The sequence below is a fragment of the Protopterus annectens genome, chromosome 5.part0, assembly GCF_019279795.1.
Source record: "Protopterus annectens isolate FY-2018-M chromosome 5.part0, PAN1.0, whole genome shotgun sequence".
Taxonomy (NCBI): domain Eukaryota; kingdom Metazoa; phylum Chordata; order Ceratodontiformes; family Protopteridae; genus Protopterus; species Protopterus annectens.
This window is the reverse complement of record NC_056735.1, coordinates 1,201,828,885-1,201,843,300: the sequence shown is the minus strand read 5'-3', so window position 1 is coordinate 1,201,843,300 and position 14,416 is coordinate 1,201,828,885. Positions and strand designations below refer to the sequence as shown.

Below are 14,416 nucleotides of genomic sequence, written 5' to 3'. Positions count from 1 at the left end.
AAGCAAGAAAGATTGGCAGTGCCATTTTTCAGGGACAGATTCCAAAGCTAGAAATGTGCCTTTCCAAAGGGGTGCTCAGTTTGAGAATACCACTGATGAACTTTCTTTCATCTTCAGACCAGCCTGCCCAGACAGCAGTGCAAAAGCAAGAAAGATTGTCAGTGCCATATTTCAGCGCCAGATTCCAAAGCTAGAAATGTGCCTTTCCAAAGGGGTGCTCAAGTTTGAGACTACCACTGATGAACCTTCTTTCATCTTCAGACCAGCCTGACCAGATGTAGCACGTCTCGAATAATTTCAGGGACAGATTTCAAAGCTAGAAACAGAAGAATACATGAGCGCTTTGGACAACATATGGACATTAAGGACATGATAGCAAACATAGGTAGCAAAATTAATAACACAGCCGGTGATTCTCTCTTTGCAAACTCTGTAAGTAGATCCTGGAACTCTCTTCCAGCTGATATTACCTTACTTTCCACCTTAGGTCAATTTAAAACTAGACTCAAACAACATTTGTCACTTAACTGGCTATGTCAATGTATCAAGCCTGGCTAACTCTCTCTAGAATGTGTAAAAATCTGCTAACCAGTTTACTGTGTAATTTAATTTAATCCTGACTTACGCTCAGGATTAACTGTAACCTGTGGAACTTGTTTAACTTGCGTACTATGTAATCTCTGTAAATAGTCTGTTTGTAATATGTAATGCTGGTATTATGTAATGCTGTATCTGCTTACCCTTGGAGCTTTTCTCCCCGGGCCTCCGCTGAAAATGGACATGCATCCAGTCGGACTATCCTGGTCAACAAATATAAAATAAAAATAAAAATAAATGATGGAAGACATGGACATCTTTAAGAAACCAGCAAAATCAGAGGTATGGTTTTCATACAAATTGAACTGTATTGAACTGAATTGTACCTGTTAATTTATTTATTTATTTTTTTTTAACAAATAAACTAAGATGTTAAACTAAGATGTTAGATTTAACTGTTTTTTTAAGAATTTGAATGAGAATTTGAATTTTAGGGCAAATATTATGCATTTATTACATTTATTCATTGTTCAAATTCACCTACAATACAGCCACTTGGGTCCCCCGCGACAACGATACAGTTAACTATATGATGTATTTTGCATGCGGCCCCAAGACAATTTCTGTTGACTCAATGCGGCCCCTGCAAGTGAAAAGGTTGGACACCCCTAATTAAAATGTTGAAATGGTAAATCCTTACTGAAAGGTAGTAAAAGGGAAGGAAATTATTTAACATTATCTTGCTGCCATCTAGTGGCTATACTAAACTACTACATTGGAATGCACTGAAAAATATTTACTTACATACAATTTATAATCTACTAACTCTTAATTTTAACACTGAGACAAGGGAGATGTGCTCATTAAGTCCCAGGGGTTTACAAGCTTCTAATACTAGCTGCCAAAACAGTTCTCTGTATTCATTTCTTGTCTCCCAGTCTCCTCCTTTTACATCATGTGGCACTGCCACTGCATCTAATACAAAAAATGCAAATCTAACCTCCCTGCAAACCTTAGTATGTTTATAAAAAGCACTGTTAGAATCTTGTTTACGAATATCATAAAGATGTTCATATATTCTTTTTTTAAGGGATATCTTGGTTTCCCTACATATAATGCAGAACATTTTTTACATTTTGCTAAATACACAATGCCCTTACTATCACAATTAGAGAACAACTTAGCACACAGTATCTTGTCCCTACTTACTAGATATGTTTTATCTGCATTTTTTTATATAAGGACATTGGGCACATTTACCAAACTTATAGGTCCCTTTTGTTTTATTCAACCCTTTGTTGAAGGAAGGAGATTTCTCTAGAATATTTTTTATATTTCTCTCTCATAAGAAAATCTTAATGGTTGTCTGAAAATCTTCTCCAAATCGGAAAATCCAGCAAACATTTTCCAATTTTTAGATATAATGTTCTTAATTAGCAGTGCTTGACTATTACAGTTTAAAACAAATGCTCCTATATAATTACTTTCTTCATTACTGTTATATTTCCTACTAAATGTTAGCTTTTTTCTTCTAACCCTTTCCCCAGTATAGGACTAAGTCTACTATTTCTTCCTTCATTTACTTTTATATAAACTACATCCACCATTTTACTAGGGTAGGTTCTCTCCACAAACATATTTTTCAGTTTAACACTTTCTTTTAAGAATTCACCATCATCTGAGGTCATTCTACAAATCCTAATAAACTGACCTTTTACTATATTTCTCTTTTGTTTGTAAGGATGTGAGCTTGTAAAGAATAAATATGAATTGGAGAATGTGATTTTTCTAAATACCTTAGATTTAAATTCAAACTTATCAAAATCAAGACAATCTACTGAATCTCTTGTGATACTATGTGTAAACCTTAGAAAATCACTAGTTTTGTTTATGAATTCTAAAAATACTTTAAATTTTTCTTCAGTGTCTGTCCAAAATATACATAAATCCTCCAGGTACCTCCTATATAAACACCAGCAGTTCTTATATGGTGAATTAAAGATATACTTTGTCTCCCAAATGTGTAGAACAATGTTAGCGTAGCTGGGGGCATAGCATGCCCCATTGCTACATCTTTTATTTGTTTAAAAAATTCTCCTTCAAATATTATATAATTATTATTAAGTACAAACTCTAACGACTCCATTATAACCCTCTGGTCCTTAGGTGAAAATTGTTTTGCCTCCAACAAAGCTTCTTCGAACCACTCCATACCTACCGAGTGAGGGATTACCAAAAATAGATCAATAATATCAATAGTAACAAAAATAGTATCTTTATTGAACTTAATTTGTTCTATAGTTCTCAGAAAATCTTGCTGTTGTAATTTGCAAAGTTACTTGACTTCACAAAGGATATGACAATGCATTTTTTCACATTCAGTTTTAGGCCATCATTCTGGCACAAATCATTTGTCTGATCTAGACCCTCCTGAAGGATATCAACAATTGCCCCCAGCTTGCATTTGTTGGCAAGCTTTGTCATTCAGAGGCCTTCCACATTAGGTTGGACATCAGAGAAGTATATTCTGAACAGGAGTGGTCACAGCACTAAGCCCTGTGGCACACCACTAGTAAATGGCCTCTTGCTGGATCTTGGCCGTCCATCTGGTGATGTAGGGATTTATGCCCAGTTTTGTATGAAATACCTTGGCCAGGTCAAGGTAAGTGTTATGTACTGTTTTACCCTCATCCATGACCTTAGTGACTTTCTCAAAGAAATCCACCGGATTCAGTAGGCATGACCTGCCCTTGACAAAGCCAAATTGGGTCGGGTCCATTGTTTGGATTATTCCTGTGTTATTATTATCTGGTCCATGATTATTCTTTTCATGGTCTTGCATATAAGGCAAGTCAAACTTATGGGTCTATAATTTCCCGGGTCAGTAGATGGTCCTCCTCCATACTGAGGGATGACTGTTGCTGTCCTCCACTCTATCAGGACAAAGCCAGCCCGGAGGCTGTGGTTAAGTAAAGATCCTAATAGGCCTGACAAGTCCAGACTTAAGCTCTTTAAGAGGCAACCTGGTTAGGGGTGCCACCTCTTAAGCGGGCCATGGGGGACATGGGGGTGTGGTCAATATGACACTGGCCACACCCTCTGCAGTGACATCACCACAGGAGTGGTGAAGGAGATGCTGATATGGGTATGACAGATGGCTGCTGGAGTGGCTAGCTGGCCAGCTGGTTGGCTGCAGGAGTGGCTAGCTGGTTGGTGGGAATAGCAGCTGTATGGATGGATGAATGGATGGCTTAACAGCGGGATGGATTAATGCTAGAAGAATGGCTGGCTGGGTAGCTGGATTGTTGGCTGGATGAGTGTCTGGCTGGCTGTATGACTGGATCAATGGATGGGTGGCTGGCTGGAGGAATGGATGGATCGATGGCTGGCTCGATGAAAAAAAAAATCTCTGTCCTTTTTTTTTTAGTGGCTGTAGAAGCACTATAAACAAACTACTCTACAGACGTGATCTTTGTAGGGCTCTTCCTGCCCCAATCCCCACCCCCTTCATGAATTGCAGACAATTGCTGCATGAATTACAGTACCCGGACCTAACAGGGAACAGCTCTGCCTGCAGGTCCGGGTTTGTGATGTAACGGAATTGCCATGGAAAAGCTGGAAGTATATGTGGCCTTTCCAAAGCAATTCAGTGCGATTTAAAAGTAAGACTTTTCAAGTCCCACTACTCTGCACAGCGGGCAACGGGATAAGGCAAACCATGAGTGCCCTGCTGATAACAGGACTGGTGGCAACCATAAACCTGTACATCATCAGGCCCCACTGAAGTCATCTTTTTAGCTTTAAAGAGCACATTAGCAAATTTTTCTTTGGTGGTAATTGACGATGGAGTGGTGGAGTGTATTTCTTGGGGGAAAACTGTAGGTGATGGGGAGGTGAAATGTCAGCTGAATTTGTCAGCCAGCAGATTTGCTACATCTTCCAGCTTAGGACAGGTGATGTCACCTACAACTAATTATGCATATTTTTGGATGTTGCCTTAAGATTGCAGGCATAACTGAAAAATGCCTTACGGTTATGCTTAGCTTTGCAGGCTATTTTTACCTCAAAGTCTACTTTCAGAAACGTGACTAGTTCTCTGATTAACTTGTTTAGACTAATGAGGGAATTTTTGCAGTTGTGCACTTTCCCTCTTGTGTCTTAACAGGATTTTCCTTCTTTTGTAGCACAATATATTAATAATAGGAGTCCACCAAAATGGCTTGTTTTTGTGGTATGACCTGGATTTATTTTGGTCTGGTAAAGCCGTCTCTGTGCAGTTGTTTATATGGTCGTACAGGCCTTTTGTGTACACCTCTGCACAGGTTTCTGTTTTTTTCTGGATTTTGGGGAGCTTGGAAACTAGCTATGCTGTCCCTTAACAGGGAATAATTTACCTTACAGAAGTTATTAATGTTTTTGGGGTTAGGTGGGAGAGACTAGTTTTACCTTTATTTTAAGGAAGAAAGAATAGCTGTGTAAAATCTTTAAACACAAAAGAAAAACGAAGCCCAGAGATGTACAATAAAGCTCCCAGTCGGCAGAAACTGTTCAGTTACTTAATTCTCAGTGTAGTCACACAACGTGGAAATGAAAATTCTTAAAAAATCACTTTTATTAAATCCACCGAAACACATTAACGCTCAAACCATACGTTTTTGTTTCTTAACTTCATCAGATGTGGGCTGGAACTAAAACCAGAAATTTAAACCATTGGCAATTATCATAAACCAATCAGAATGTTTTAATTTATGTAGTAAATTTAACTTTTTGTAAAAGAAAAACATGATGTTCTTAAAGTGCATGTTCAAAAAATGTAATGACTGAATGATATTGTATCAGAAACCTCAAACAGTATTTGAAATTATTTGATTTCATAAGACAAAATACATATAGGTTCATAGGTAGGTACTAGGCTATCAGCCCTAGCCAAAAAATGTACCCTGGCTTTTGCCACCCAATAAAATAATTTTCCGGTGCCCCTGTCGAGCAGAGCCACAGAAGCGATCCCCGGGGTGAATTTCCCATTCAATCATCAAGATTTTTCTTGAAGAGTGCTAATGAGGAGCTCTGTTTGACATAGATAGGTAGTCTGTTCCAGAGTATGGGAAGTCTCTGGGACAGGAATCTATCCCTCCAGCATGTTCTGTTTATTGTGGTGACAAGGTTTAGGTCCCTAGAGCATGTAGCTCGGAGTGATTGGGATTTCTTTAAGTGGAGCATGTCCAACAGCTCTGGGTTTGACATAGCTTTGTATGTTAGGCAGAGATCGCCCCTGAGTAGGCAATATGCGATGGTGTAAAGCTGTAGTTTTTTGAGACGGTCTGCATAGGGCATCTGTCTGAGGCCAATAATCCTCTTTGTGAGGTATTTCTGTGGTCTTTCCAGTTGTTGTAGATGTCTTGTGAGGTACATACCAAAAGGGGCATTGTACTCTATAATGGGTCTAATGAGTGATGAGTAGAGGGGAACAATGACCTCTTTTTTTCTGGATGAGAATCCTTTTGTGATGAGATGAGCCACGTAGAAGGATTTCCTGACCACTGTGGCGATGTGATTATCAAATATATAAATATATTGATTGATTGATATATGATTATATAAATATAAATACATTAAAAACGCATAGGTAAAAGATATACCTATACCATCATCAACTGTTCATTCAGAAAGAAACATATTAAAACATGGTTTGTTTGAAAAAACTTTCTCATTGAAACCTATTCTAGAATGTTACTTAAAAAAATGCATTATTTATAAAACAAATTTGTGAATATATAATGTGCTAACAACTTCACTCAATAAAAAATGTCAAATTCGAAACTTGACAAATCCATAAAAAAATGTTTTAAAAAACATCTAAAAATGCATATAAACCACGAGTATAAAAATATATTCAAACAAAGATAAGATATTTATAACTTTATCTAACTTGGCATAAACTATAGCAGCAATAGGAAAGTTCCCATGATTGATCGAAGTATGCATTTTGTTTATCTATTTTATTGTGTGTAGAAATGTCAAAATATTTCAACATATATGTTTGTATATGAAATTCTTATTATTTGATTTTAATCCCAACTTGGAAAATGTGTCCCATCTTTTATCATACTTCATAAGCAGCAGTCTGGAAGGTTTGTCTGCATAGACAAAAACAGTACCAGGATCTCTGACAGGACACTTAAGAAATGTTGCCCCATCAGGGATCTTATAAACCTGTAAGGTCTTCTAGGAGCGGGGGGCTGGGATTCAGGATTTTTAGAAACTGCAGGAAAGGCATCGAAGAAGGTTGGCAAGACTGGGAGAATTGCAGAATGTGCAGGAGTGTCCATTTGTAGGAGTTCATAATCTCTTTTGGACTTCAGGCATTTATCATTTAAAGAATTCTCTCATCTGAGAGACTGTTTCTCCAAAGGTCAAGTCTCCCCAGAGGAGTCTCCCTAAGCAGAGTCCTCCTCAGGGGATGGATAACCTTGGGAAGAAGGCATCAGACAAAGAATCCTCAGAAGAAGAATCTGAAGACTCTTCGGCCTCCACTGTGGGAGGTTCAGTAGTCTGGGGCCTAGCAGGAACAGTAGCCATGAGTGAAGCAGCCAAGGAAGGCCTAAGGGCCATAAAGGCATTAAATAATCTCTTGAGAGAAGGCTTGCCAATCAGGCACGCTCTCAGCAGGTAAAGAGCCATGTTTAGTTTTTTTTTTGTTTGTTTTTTTCTTCAGGGAAGAGATAGACGCAGAGGGCATAAGGCCTGAGGAGGGCCTAGTCTCAGGAGATAAAGAAATGGAGGAAAAACTGGTCTGGAGATCTGCAACAAGCTGAAGTTCCCCAGTGCTGTCGGCACCTGACGTCTGCATAATCTCCATGGACGTGCTTTATGAACTTGGTTATGTGGCCTCTGAACAGCACCCGCTATACCCGAGTCCACTGGTTCCGTATATTCCTCCAGGTGTACCTCGGCCACAGGGGGAATGTCAGGTGGAAGAGGTGCAGCGGTAGTTTTAGGCCTTGAAACTTTGGCCTTCTTTCTTGGTGGCTTGATGGTATGACCGGACGGTACTCCCACCCCATGCCCCACACTTTTAAGTCCTTGGTTTTCCAGGTAAATGTTATCGGTGTGCAGGCAGCTGCAAAGGGTCTTTAGGACGAAGGCATGAAAATGGCGCAGGCCTTATTGTCGTGGTTGGGCCCTAGGCAAAACAGACACAGGTCATGGGTGTCCTTATGAGGGATCTGATGTCCAAACCTCTGCTTTCCTTTTCTGGATAACATGAACCTGGGCAGGCATACAATGTCCAAGAAAACATGAAAAAGGCCCCAATGGGGTTCTTAACTTTAATCGGGGGATCCGACAGCATAGACAGCAGGATGAGCTGACATTTGACTGGCAGCACAGAAGTTCTGAAGAAGGTGTGCGCAGAGTCACTTTTATGGCCCACATTCCCTATGACCAATGTTAAACATCCCACGTACCTTGCAGTGACTAAAGTTTTTGTATACTGGCTTATTGTATGGGTTGCTAGGTGGAGGCTAACCCAAAGGTTACGAACACTGCAACATGAGAATAGAAGGACATCACTTTGTGATCTGATCTTACCAATGAAGACATCACAGTAAGGGAAGTGCAGCACTCTACCATATTTGAGAGTACCAGAGCTAGGATATTTATTCTCCTAGTGGGAGTGCAGATTAGCTGTTCCAGGGCATTTGAATTTACGTCAAGAAATCTTTGGGCCTGCACATCCACTTGAACCTATTCATGTACTCACACTAAGCCTTCTCTTCTTCAGCATCAACACTTGCAAATGTTTGCACTACATAAACACTTGTGTATGGCTTGCAATCACTATACTACTGTATACTGGGAACATGTCTTATACTACTGAAATGTTTGCCTTACTGTAACTTGTCACTTACATACCAATGGAGCTGTAGAGCATGGCCCACCAGAACTCTGTGTAAAAGAGGCTCTTAACATGACCTGATCAACATGGTCAGCCATGACTCCAAAATGTGATACATTACCTCTCATACTGTATATCTAATGATTAAAATGTATAACATTAACAGGCAACTTCATCAAGGAAGTTCACAGCACTGTCCAGTACTATTACTTTATATTTATTTTGATGTATGACTGCTGTTCCATATTATTTACCATTGTTATAAGTTTCAAAACTGGATATGCAACAGGACCCGTTCAGTAGTGAACAGTGAGGAAAGTGGACTTTTGTAGTTTCAAATTTGCTGTACTGTTGAGAGATACGTAGTCATCAAACATTAGCACACATACAAAGGACAGAAAAAAAAATGAAAAATGAAAACCAGCAGATAGAGTAGTTGTGTTACCCTCAACCTTCTATCTTCAGAATGTAGAATGCTATCTCATTACGTGCACTCAAATGGTTAAAAAGGGGAATACTTACTAACAGCTTCAACTATTACGCAGGCAGCATAGTTAAAACATGTCCCTTAATACCTAAGCTCTTTGGTTGAATTAGTATGATTCAGTATTATTAGTTACCATGGATATTATTAAAAACATAACACCAATTAATAAATGACAAGACTGTTTCAGTGTAGAAAAAAGTGGTACATGGAGTTTGTTAGACTCAAAATAAGGAACATTCATTTTAATGAAGTACACTTTAACGGCATGAGCAGTTGTTAAAATTATGTCACATTTGCACTGTTCCATTTTCAAATTTATAACAATTGTCAGCAAACCTCTAAACTTCTTAGCACAAGTTTGGACAAAGTTAAAATTAATGGTGGACAAAATAAAGGAGCAATTTTAGATATTACTATAACACATTTAAAATAAAGCTAATAACAGGTGTTACATCACAATCCATATCATCAACAATAAGAACTATGAAAGAGTAATTCTGGCAATTTACTATAATCCTCACTTATTTACATGGAATTAAAAAAATGTATATGGAAAATGGCAAAGATACAGCACATAATCAGGGACATTATTCAAATTCAAGGACAGTCAAAAGGTACACAGAGCTCTCATCTTAGTTCAGAGGTGCACACAAACACACGTACATATCATGCATACCTCCAAACAGATGCATAATACATACATGTATATGTAACGATGTGTTCCACAAGTAAAATCTCAAAAGCAATGATCAGCACTTCACACAGCTAACAGGAAATTATATCACCTCTTCAGAACCCAGAGGACATATACAATCTACTAGCAGAAAAATTTCTCTCAAACTTAAATACATTAGACATATAGACATAACTATAGCGTATATATCTTTCCTGCAAATTAAACAACTTTATGATAACATGTATTGGTATAATTAAAACCTCAAAAACAATAACCAGCACTGCACAGAGCTAACCGGAAAGTAAACCACCTATTCAGACACAGAGGACAAAGCCAATCAACAAGCAGCAAAGTTAAGCTCAAACTTCACTCCTATCTCCCCCACAGCATTCCCAGATTGCATACCTTTATATATGCCCCCCAAATCTCTCAATAACAAATTCTCAAGGCAGTATCCAAGGCCAAGAACACTGCTTCTCTTGGGCCAGATAACATCAGATCAAGATGCTTACTGATCAGCCTAAAAAAGGACCTCTAAAACCCTCTAACAGAGGCTTTTCAATATTAGCCTTCTAACATGCTATGTGTAAGAGAAATACAGGACGGACACAGTCATCCACCTGCACAAAGTCCCCCTGGATAAGTTATAAACACCAACTCTGACATTGTCATATCTGGGAGAAAAGGGGAAATGGCAACCCTAGACTTGGTACATATAAATCCATTCTTTGGGTCATTCAGTCTCTATGAGTATATTTCAGTTTCAAATAGTTACCCACATTGGCTCACAAATAGAACTCAGGAAATTACCCATCTTCTCCAAAAGACCTGTAGCCAAAGGTGTACCACAGGGATTAGTCCTTGGTCCACTCCTCTTTGGCATTTACTGCCTGGAGGTCAAAGCCAACTTTAAGGGATTTTGATTCACCAAGTTTGAACTATTGACCCCAAGTATTTAAACTCATCCACCTTTGCTACCTCTACTCCCTGCATCTTCACCATTCCTCTATCCTCCCTCTCATTCACACACACATATATTCCGTCTTAGTCCTGCTGACCTTCATTCCTCTTCTCTCTAGAGCATATCTCCATCTCTCCAGGGTCTCCTACACCTGTTCCCTACTCTCACTACAGATCACAATGTCATCTGCAAACATCATAGTCCATGGGGACTCCTGTCTGATCTCGTCTGTCAACCTGTCCATTACCATTGCAAATAAGAAAGGGCTCAGAGATGATCCTTGATGTAATCCCACCTCCACCTTAAACGCATCCATCACTCCCACTGCAGACCTCACCGCTGTCACACTACCCTTGTACATATCCTGCAACACTCTTACATACTTCTCTGACACTCCCGACTTCCTCATACAATACCACAACTCCTCTCTAGTGCACCCTGTCATATGCTCTCTCTAAGTCTACAAAGACACAGTGCAACTCCTTCTAACCTTCTCTGTACTTCTCCATCAACACTCTCAGAGCAAACATTACATCTGTACTGCTCTTTCCCAGCATGAAACCATACTGCTGATCACTAATCATCACATCCCTTCTTAACCTAGCTCCTACTACTCTTTCCCATAACTTCATCCTGTGACTGATCGATTTAATCCCTCTGTAGTTACTACAGCTCTGCACATCACCCTTATTCTTAAAAATCGGTACTAAAACACTTTTTCTCCATTCCTCAGGCATCCTCTCACTTTCCAAAATTTCATTACACAATCTGATTAAAAGCTCCACTGCTATTTCACCTAAACACCTCCAAGCTTCCCCAGGTATGTCATCTGGACCAACAGCCTTTCCATTCTTCATCCTCTTCATAGCTATCCTTACTTCCTCCTTGCTAATCCATTACACATCATGATTCACTATCCCCACACATCATCCAACCTTCTCTCCCTCTCATTCTCTTCATTCATTAACCCCTCAAAGTACTCTTTCCATCTGCTCAACACACTCCTTGCTTGTAAGTACGTTTCCTTCATTATCCTTTATCACCTTTACCTGCTGCACATCTTTACTAGCTCGGTCCCTCTGTCTAGCCAATCGGTGCAGGTCCTTTTCTCCCTCCTTAGTGTCCAACCTTTCATACAACTCTGCCATATGCCTTATCCTTAGCCTTCGCCACTTCTCTCTTTGCCATGCACCTCATCTCCTTATACTCCTGTCTGCTTTCAACAAATGAAGGTTCTTAATCAAAAATTCTTTGCAAATTTCGGTACAAGTTAATACACTGTAAAATACTATACAGACAAACTCAGTCATTCTTTCCGTAATCAAAAATACAACTGTTACCCCCCCAAAAAAAAAATTTTAAAAAAAAGGTACCACACACACCAACACACGCACATGCATGTACAACACACTTCAAAGTAGTGCAAAGCCTCTGCATGGCATTGCTTATTTAACAACTGAAACATGATGGGAAAACACTGACTGTCATCTGGGAATTGAAACCTGGCTCATCCGAGTTCTGTGCAATTGTCTGGTAGCAAGAAAAATCCAATAGATAACACTTAGGTTATTTTACAGACAAGGGTTAGTGTTTTGTTTTTCACCTCTCAGTTGCAATAAAGCACTGCGATGTAGAGGATAAGTGCATCATGTAGATGTAGGTACTTTGAAATAAACACACATACCAGGGAGAGGCAATTATATACCTAAATTTAGCAAAACACTCACTGGTGAAAATCAGTACATTAATATGATCTGCAAGACGAAAACAATACTCAGTTTTTAAAACAAACCATAATGTTAATACAGCTGTAATGTATGGACATTACTTAACTCCTTCAGATATAATTATGTACTTTGATTCCAAAGGATAAAAGCATTAACTTCTGTAATAGTATTACCTCCCACCTCACCAACCAAAAAAAAAAACACACCCACAATGAAAAATGCATGTAGAAACAGTGAGATTGTTATCCAGCAGCATATCATAAAAGCCTCTCTCACAGTCTGTGTTGTACCCCAGTCTCAGTCTTCTCCTTTATTCTCCTCTCACTCTCTTGAATCCTCTTCCTCGCTCTCTCTCATTCATTTTCTTCCAGTCTTTCTTGTATGCTCTCCCTTTCTCATTCGTTCTTACACCTTATCTTCCTTTACCCTCTCTCCCCTCCGCACTTATTCATTCTCCCTCCTATTCATTCTCAGTGTCTCGTATGCTCTTCCTCTCATTCATTCTCTAACACTGTCTACTGCGTACTCTTTCTCTCCCCCTCTCATTCATTCTGTCACACTGTTTCCTGCATCCTCTCTCCCTCTCTCATTCATTCTGTCACTCTGTTTCCTGCATCCTCTCTCTCTCCCCCTCTCATTCATTCTGTCACTCTGTTTCCTGCATCCTCTCTCTCTCCCCCTCTCATTCATTCTGTCACTCTGTTTCCTACATATCCTCTCTCTCTCCCCCTCATTCATTCTGTCACTCTGTTTCTTGCATCTTCTCTCCCTCTGTCTACATCTCTCACTCACTCTCTCTCATTCATGCACTCACTCTCCCTTGTACATTCTCTTAATTCTGTACAATACAGCAGTATGCTTACTTTATGTTGTGCAGAAAATGAAGAAAATTAAAAACGTCACCTTACTGAAGATGAAAAAAAACTGAAAAGGAGAAAATGAACAAATTGCAGTAGGCTGTTCATTACTTCTGTTTGCAAACAAAAAGTTACAAGCACCAGCAAAACTAAAAGAATCCAGCAGAAAACAAAATACAGCAAACATGATAAAAACAGCTCTAACCAGCAAAACGATACAGTTTGGTAAACTGTAGTTCAAAGAAGGAAGGGGAAAGATCTGCATTTGCAATTTTTTCTCACTGGAGAACAGCTCAATCCAGATGCAGAAAACACTGACTTATTTTCAATTGTGCCCCCACACCATCCCACTGCTATTTACTTTGCAATTTAAAAATGCCAGTTCTTTGTTTTTTTTTTTTTTTTTTAATTGGCTGACCTCCCCAACCTACAGAAAAACAATTCGATCACTGACATCATTAATTAAAATGAAACCAAAAGTAAAGACATTTATTAGAGGTTGGCTGAAAGACTTACTTAATACAACGTACACCTCAAACCAGAATCCAGTTTTAAAAGTAAGAGAAGAGTCATGATGCTAAGCAGAATGACTGCAAACTCCTTCAAGAAAATACATATGCCAAGCAACAGAAAACTGTTAAAGCAGCCCCTACTGCTGGAACAGGGCAATGCAAGTAAGAAATGTGAAAGGAGTTAATGTGTGTGTGTCTTTAGGCTTTTCCCGGTTAGGGGTCGCCACAGCGGAACTCTGGTCCGCTAATGATTGGTAGTGGATTTTTACGTACCGGGTTACCAGCCCTGATGCACAACCTTCAGCAAAGTTAAGCCCCATCCACGTATGCCTCCACACAGAAGACGCTCTAGCAAAAAACAAATAAGAAACCACTTACAAACCCACTGGCTATGCCCATGCTCTAATCCTGACTGAGCTCAGCAAAATATTCCCCTATTTCCAGTTCCCCCCCTTTTTCACTTCTACTGGTAGTTCTCAACCCTTGATTATGCCTATACTGACCCACCTGCAGAATTTCTTTTTCCCTTTTTTGCTCCTACTACATGCTATAACTCTGCATCTTGTCATCTTTTCTTTTTCTAGCTTTATGCAAATCTCTTCTATGCTTATCTCGTTCCTTACTAGTGCCCTGGCAAAAATTGTTCTATTCTAAATTGTAAATAGTGTAAAGTTTATTTGACTCTCTATATGTCAGTTTAGTTTCAATTCTTCTTATCTTACTAGTCAGTCTTATTATAGCAATTATTACAATAGAAGGTTG

General features: G+C 39.1%; 1 protein-coding gene across 1 annotated transcript in view; it reads right to left on the bottom strand.

Annotated features, from left to right (window-relative positions):
• Positions 1-14,416, bottom strand: part of LOC122802339 (transcriptional coactivator YAP1-like) — a gene marked incomplete in the record, with an annotated part of 1,778,419 nt that overhangs the window by 903,785 nt on the left and 860,218 nt on the right.